General features: G+C 54.7%; 1 protein-coding gene across 2 annotated transcripts in view; it reads right to left on the reverse strand.

Moving 5' to 3' along the window:
- Positions 1–3,084, reverse strand: part of SAMD4B (sterile alpha motif domain containing 4B) — a 37,246-nt gene extending 34,162 nt beyond the window's left edge. The window contains exon 1 of one of the 2 annotated variants that reach the window (XM_047078068.1): positions 3,010–3,084. The gene's annotated coding sequence lies outside the window, so the exon portion shown is untranslated. Of the gene's footprint in view, positions 1–37; positions 422–3,009 lie in introns of those variants that run through there. The other variant, XM_047078069.1, reaches the window with a different exon arrangement.
- Between the last annotated feature and the right edge of the window lie 4,474 nt (positions 3,085–7,558).

Here is a 7,558-nt window from a genome sequence, read left to right on the forward strand (position 1 = left end):
GTAGAATATGAAGTAATTGCTCAGAGGATGGGGTAACCTTTCACGGTAACCAGAATCCTTCCAAGGAGGGGAAGAAGACTTCCTGGACGGCGGATATTTCCCACAGGCGACTCTTGGGAAAATGAGGATGGGCAGCAGTTCGGAGGCACACCCGGAAGCCTCTTTCAGGGGGTTTTCTGTGGGGGAAAGGGAAATCCTCTCACAGGACAATCATTCTCAAACTTGAGCATGCAGCAGAATCACCAGGAGGGTTCCTGAAAACATTGCTGGGTCTTACGTTCAAGTTTTCTGATTCTGTAGGTCTGGGCTGGACCCGAGAATGTGCGTTTCTAACCAGTTCCCAAGTGATATCGGTGCTGCTGGTCCAAGAACCACACTTTTAGAACCACTGCTATAGGGAAAGGGATTTTTTTTTTAATGTTTATTTTGGGGGAGGGGGGGAAGTACAAGTAGGGGAGGGGCAGAGAGAGAGGGAAAGAGAGACTTCCAAGCAAGCTCTGTGCTGTCAGCGTGGAGCCCGATGTGGGGCTTATCTCACAAACAGAGGATCATGACCTGAGCCGATATCAAGAGTCGGAGGCTTAACTGACTAAGCCATCCCGACGCCCCTAGGGGAAGGGATTCTTTAGCGAGGAGGCCCTCAAAGGGGAAAAGGAAGGAGAAGGCTGCTGAAAGGAAAATGGGACGAGTCCTCAGGAAGTCTCTAAGGAGGGTGTTAAGTGTCGCTCAGTCTCCAAAAGGAGGAGTCTGTGAGGAGGAAATCTAAGAAAAAAGGTCTCTGAAGGTTGGGATTTCAAGACCTGAGGCTGTCTTTGAGGATCTTTTTATTAAAAGGAGACATGGAGGCTCCTGGAGGGGAGAGGACTGGAGGATGTTGGCGGCCTCTGAGGAGACAAGGAGGCTCAGATCTGAGAGGGACCTCTAAGTTGATTTCAGAGGAAAGAGAATGGAGGAGACGAGAGGGTGCAAACAGGGATTCTAAAAATGGTAAATCGGATAGGGTCCTGAATGGGGATGCCACAGAAGGAAAATGAAGGGGATGTTCCAAAGAAGTCTGAAGAAAGTGCTGGGGATAAGGTTGCTAATACAGGGCAATTTCGACGAAAATTCTCTAAAGGGCGTCTGCGGGAGGTGTGGCTTTCTCAGAGAGATCTTGGATGTACTGGAGCACGATGACAGGGGTCTTTTCAGGAACTCCTCAGAGAACTCAGATGAGGAGAAACCTCTGAGTAAAGTCTTCGAAAGGGTATAATACGGGAAAGGTGGGTCTTCTGAGTGGAATGGGCGACTGTCAGGGCAGAGAGCTTTTCAGAAAGAATTCTGGGACTTTCTAAGAGCAGGAGCTCAGTTATTTTGAGGGAAGACTGAACGGGGAGGGGGGCTCTAAAGGACCTGAGAGAACCTGTGAGGAAGAGTTCAGGGAGGGAAATCTCTAGGAAAAGTGTCTTAGTATAACGCAGGGGGTCTTGGAGCAGTGATTCAAGGGCTTCTGAGGGGGGTGCTAGAAGGGTCTCTGGGAGGGATTTCAAGGGCTTATCTCAATAGGAGGGCTTGAGAGGCTGCTGAGGTCTCTGAGAAGATGTGAGGAGGTCTTGAAAAACTGCATCTCACAGAGGTCATGAAGAGGGTCTTAAGATTTAAGGGGTTCAAGGAGGTCGGGGGGGATTTTTAAGGGCTCTCTAAGGAGGATTCTAGAGAATATCAGAAACTACAAGGGACTTTTTGAGAATCCTGAAGAAATCTCTGCAACATGTGGTGTAGTTTACTGGGAAAGATTTGGGATACATAAAAGCGGTTGTGGAAAAGGCTTTTGGAACATGGGATCAAAATTCTCCACAGAGATTTCAGTTAACCTCTGGAGGAGATATTTGGGATAAGTGAGGGAGGTCTGCGGGGAAGATTCGTAGGGTATGTGAGGGTGATCTCTAGGGCATTTTGGGGTGGTGAGACTTGGGGGAACAGAGGTCTTTGGGAGAAACCCTTGGGATCTGTGGAAGGATCTTAAGGGACGACTCCATAAAGGGGGGAGTGTGTCTGAGAGATGGCTGGTGTGTGTGTGTGTGTGTGTGTGTGTGTGTGCGCGCGTGCGCGTGTGTCGGGGGGAGTCGTCTGGGTGACTTTTGGGGACCTGAGGACATCTCAGGGAGTCTCTGAGGAAGTCTTTCAGGGTACACTGGGGACGTTCCAAAGGACATGGTGGCGGGGAGGGGGCTCAGAGATTTGGGGGGCCATGAGAGGAACGTCTCCCAGGCGATTTCTGGTACGGAGGTAGGTAGGAGGGAAAATTCTCGGGGACGTGTGACAGGGAAGTCCGGGCAGATTGTGGGGATATGCGAAGTAGGTGTCTGGGGGAGATTTCTGGAATGTGCGGGGTCTGGAGGGGCTCTCCGGGAGACTGCAGGAGATTTTTAGGGCTTACGAGGGAGGCTCGGGGAGGAGATATGACACACATTGTTGGAATAGACGAGGAGTGGCCTCCGGGGAATATTTCTGGACGGAGGAGGAGGATGGGGGATCTGGGGCCAGAGGAGGGGTTCGCTGAGGAAGATTTCCAAGACCTACGCCGGTGTGTGGACAGGACTGTGGGGAGGTAAAGGGGGGGGTCTCTCGGAAAGATTCCGGGCCGGAGGAGGGGTGCGGGTTTCCAGGGGGCTCGGGGGCAGGTTTCGGGGCGCCGTGGGAACGCCCTCCTGGGAGGTGTCCGAGGCAGACCTGCGGGGGGTGGGGGTCGCGGGGAAGGTCCCCTGGCCCGGCCCCTCGCGGTCCCCAGGGTGTGAGGAGGGTTTCGGAGGGAAGCGTCCCAAGCGGCCCCGGCGGGCGACTCGAGGGTCGGGGCTGGGGGATTCTCTCGAGGGCCGGGACCCCCGAGGCCCGCGCTCGCCGCCGCCCCGCGGCTCGGGGTCCCTGAGGGGGCGGGGCCGCCCGCGCGGCCTGGGGCGCCCTGAGGTGAGCCCGGCGCGCCCCGACCCGCCGCCGCCCCGCCGCCGCCCGGCCCTGCCCGCGACTCACCGCCTCGGCCTCAGCCGCCGCTGCCGCCGTTCGGGCCTCGTCGGGCCCCCGCCGCCGCCGTCGCCCCCTCTCCGGCCCGCGAGCTCCCCTCCCTCCTCCCGCACCGACCACCGCCGCCGCCGCCGCCGCCGCCGTCGCGCTGCGTCACCGCGCCGTGCGTCACCGCCCCTGGCCCCGCCCCGCCGGGGCCGCCGCGCGCCGGCATTAGCTCACGCCGCGGTGACGAGCGGCGCGCCCGCCAACGGGCGGCGAGGGCAGCCCGAAGGGCGGGAGGTGTGCGCGGAGAAAGGCGGGGTCCCGGCGGAGAGGGGAGCGCCGGGGGTTGAGCGAGGCCCAAGAGGCCCGCCCCCTGCGCGGTGGGATTGGCTGGCCGCGGGGCTGACGGGCAGGCGGCCCCGCCGGGGCCTCGGGGCCGGCGGGCGGGGAGGGGGCGGGGCGCGCGCGGCGTTGCCACGGGCAACGGGCGCGGCGGAGCCGGGGATTGGGCCTCCCGGCCCGCAGGGGGCAGTCTCGCGCGCGTCTCCCTCAGCAGCCGCTAGCTAAGTCACAATTCCTGAACCTGGTGATCGGGCGGGCCTCCCCGCCGCTCTTGCACGCCCGGCCTGAGGCCTGGGCCCAGCTGGGCCGAGCCGCCAGGTTACGAGTTGGCGCTCAGGTTTCTGGAGTCTCAGCTTTTACCACCGCAGCCCTCTCTGAGCCTGTTGCTTCGTCTTTCAATTGGGACTAGGATTGAAAGAGACGATGCGTAGAAAGCGCTTGGCACAATGGAGGCCGTCAACAAATGGGAATTGTTGCTTTGACTATTGTAATCTGTTCATTCCACAAACTTTCCTGGATCTGGTGACTAAGCGGAGCGGGGGCCCTCACCCAGAAGGTGACAGAGAAATGGCTTGTTAGAGGAACTCAAAGAAAATGCGGTCGGGGTGGATGGAGTGTAGAGCTCCAGGCAAGGAGCGGTGGGAAATGAGCTGTGGCCAGGTGTTTGGCCGCTTGAGGGAGTTTGTCTTGAGGACACTAGGGAGCCATGGAAGGGCTTCAAGCCAGGGAGAGTCATGGTGAGTTGCGGGTTTGGAAAGATGGCTCTGGCTTTCATATGGAGCATGGATTGGAGGAAGTATAAAACTGGGGGCCTTCAGGGAGGCCGTTGGGGTGGGACTGAGGCGTTTGCACCAGGGGGGACTCTGGTAAAGGGAGGGGGTGTGGACGTGGGGGGGGGGACGCCCAGGAGGCCGAGTGAACCTGCCCTGGGACTGGCTGGCTGAAGATGGGGAGAGAGGGTGAAATCCAAGAAAAGGTCCCTGGCTGGGGCATTGGGGGTTGGTGGTGCCTCCCAGAACAGGTCTGGAAGATTCTGAGCCCAGTGCGGGCCACCCAGCAGCAGGGGCCAGGAGGCTGCATAGCCCTGGGTCTGGAGCTTAAGAGAGAAATTGGGGCTGGGAACCAAGATTTGAGGATCACCAGAGGTGGTGACTGAAGTTGTGGGTGTTAGCGATCTAGCCTGGAGAGGGCATGAGGGTGAATGGAGACAAGGACCCAACAGAACCCTGACAGAAGGGGACACCTAAGGTTTAAGCAAAGGAATCGAGAGTCTCGAAGATTGGAAAGGAGCAGCCAGACAGAAAGGAAGGCGTGAGAAAAGGTCATTTCATGCCAGGGTGGGGGATATCACAAACCCCATCCACTACCCTTACATTTAAGCAAAAACTTTCACACCCTATAGAGTAGTTGTGCTTGAAAGACACACAAAGACTCATTTATTCATCCAACAATACTTAGGCACCTAATATGTATGTGTCAGGTGCTGTTCAAGGTTCTAGAAATTCAACAGTGGAACAAAGCACACAAATATCTCCGCCCGACGCTTATGTTCTGGTTGAGGGGACACAAACAAACAATAAATAAATACAATGTGACTCAGTGATAGTACTATGGAGTAAAATAAAGCAAGCTGAGGGGATGGAGTGATGAGTTACTATTTTAGATGGGGAAAGACCTCTTGGATCAGGTGAGATTGGAACAGGTATCTGAAGAAATGAAGGGGTTCGGGCACCCAGGTGGCTCAGTTGGTTAAGTGTCTGACTTTTTTTTTTTTTTTTAATGTTTGTTTATTTTTGAGAGAGAGAGACACGGCGGAGCAGGGGAGGAGCAGAGAGAGAGGGAGACACAGAATCGGAAGCAGGCTCCAGGCTCTGAGCTGTCAGCACAGAGCCCGATGTGGGGCTCAAACCCATGAACCGTGAGATCATGACCTGAGCCGAAGTCGGATGCTTAACCGACTGAGCCACCCAGGCGCCCCAGCATCTGACTCTTGATTCTGGCATGGGTCATGATCTCACGGTTCATGGGTTTGAGCCCCGCATTGGGCTCTGCACTGACAGTGTAGAGCCTTCTTGGGATTCTCTCTCTGCTCCTCCCCTAATATCTCTCTCTCTTTCTCAAAAATAAATAAGAAAACATTAAAAAAAAAAAAGGAAATGAAAGGAAAAACCATAAGGGGAAGAGGGTTCCAGGGAGAAGGAACAGCAAATGCAAACAGCAACAGTGGCAGGATTATTTGCAGAACCACAAAGAGGCTAACGTGGCTGGAGTGGGGTGAGCAAAGAGGACGGTAATAGAAGACAAGGTCCAAGTGGTAACTGAAGAGGGGTGGTGGCAGATAAAGGCCACCGTAAGGACTTTAGCTTTTACCCAAATAATATGGAACCATAGGGGGATTTTGACAGAGGAAGTATGTTGTATGCCTTGGGTTTTATTAGGATCCCTCTAGCAGTCGTAGAGAGTACTCTAGAAGAGTAGACTGTGTGAGGGGAAGCAGGGGGACAGGGAGGAGGCTGCTGGGCAGGACCAGAGTACAGGCCATGGTGGTGGTGGGGAGGGTGGGAAGTGGGCAGGTTCTGGTTACATTTTGAATTTCAGAACCAGGAAGTTCTGATGTATGATGAGCTGGGTTAAAGATGACTGAGATCCATGGGCCGCCTGGGTGGCTCAGTCAGGTGGGCGGCCGACTACAGCTCAGGTCATGATCTCGCGGTCTGTGACTTCGAGCCCTGCATCGGGCTCTGTGCTGGCAGCTCAGAGCCTGGAGCCTACTTCCGATTCTGTGTCTCCCTCTCTCTCTGCCCCTTCCCTGCTTGCTCTCTCTCTCTCTCCCAAATAATGAACATTTTTTAAAAATTTAAAGATGACTGAGATCCAGGTGGACGCATCCGCTGGGCAGCTGCATGTAGGAGTCTCGAGTTCAGGGAGAGGCCCAGGCTGGAGAAATACTGAGGGTGTCCCCTTTGAAAGCTGAGAAACTGGATGAGATCAGGAGGCGAGGAAGGTAAATGGAAAAGAGAAAGGGACAAAGGACTGAGCCCCTAGAACACCCCACTGTCAAAAGGAAGAATCAGCAAGAGAAGCCAAGAAGGAGCAGCTAGAGGACTCGGAGGAAAACCAGGCCAGGGTGTTGTTCTGAAAGCCAAGTGAAGAAAGTGTATCGGGGCACAGGGAGTGATGGACGGTGTCACATGCAGCCGACAGCACATGACAGATGAAGACTGAGAATTGACCATTAGGTCATTGGTGGCCCTGACAAGGGTATGTCAGGGAATGGGGACAGGAGTGACAACCTGCTGGGAGAGAGTTGAAGAGAACATTGGGAGGAGAAACTGCAGGCAGTGAGCGTAGACGATTCCTTCTAGAAGTTTTGCTAAAAGGGAAGGAAATGAATGGGCAGTGGCTGGATGGAAGATAGGATTCTTAGTGTTTAAAAAGGAAGACATAACCCCACGTGGAGGCCGAGAGGAAAGATCCAGTGGGGGTGGGAACATGGGTGATGCAGAGAGAGGGAGGACAGCCACAGCGAGACCCGTAAGCAGATGGGACAGGGTGGGAACCAGTGCCCATGGAGGGGCTTGAGGAAAGCTCGTTCACTACACTTGTCCATGGGGCCAGCACAGCGGGCCAGCCAATGTGGAGCTGGGACCTGTGAAGATTCTTTTTTTTAATGATTATTTATTTTTGAGAGAGGCAGCAAGTGGAGGGAGAGGACAGAGAGAGAGAGAGAATCTCAAGCAGGCTAAGCGCTGTCAACACAGAGCCTGATGCGGGGCTCGAACCCGTGAACTGAGAAATCATGACCTGAGATGAAACCAAGAGTCCGGCGCTTAACCGACTGAACCCCCCCCCCAGGTGCCCCTATGAAGAGTCTCTTTGGTTTGCTTATATTTTCTCACTGAAATACATGGAATTTTCCCATACATTACATTCCCTTTTATTTCTCCTTTGTATGACAGGACATTATATTGATTCGGGGGGGGGGGAGGAATTTATGTACATAATAAGTAGGTTACATTACCCAGGAATTTCATTTCAGAGTGGGAAAGGGGCAACACAAAATGCACTTAATAAAAAAGGGGGTACCAGTCTGACAGAATTGAACACCACTGTTGTAGGGCCGATTATTAGGCCCCTGAGGTTGAATGGCAGGCAAAAAATTCACCATTACCTGGGCTCTGTGGAGCCTCCATTTCCCCATCAGCACAACAAATGACAGTTTGATTAGCAA

This window comes from Lynx rufus, unplaced genomic scaffold (assembly GCF_022079265.1).
Source record: "Lynx rufus isolate CCGP_SWC_20201006 ecotype Redwood Valley unplaced genomic scaffold, mLynRuf1.p SCAF_16, whole genome shotgun sequence".
Classification (NCBI taxonomy): domain Eukaryota; kingdom Metazoa; phylum Chordata; class Mammalia; order Carnivora; family Felidae; genus Lynx; species Lynx rufus.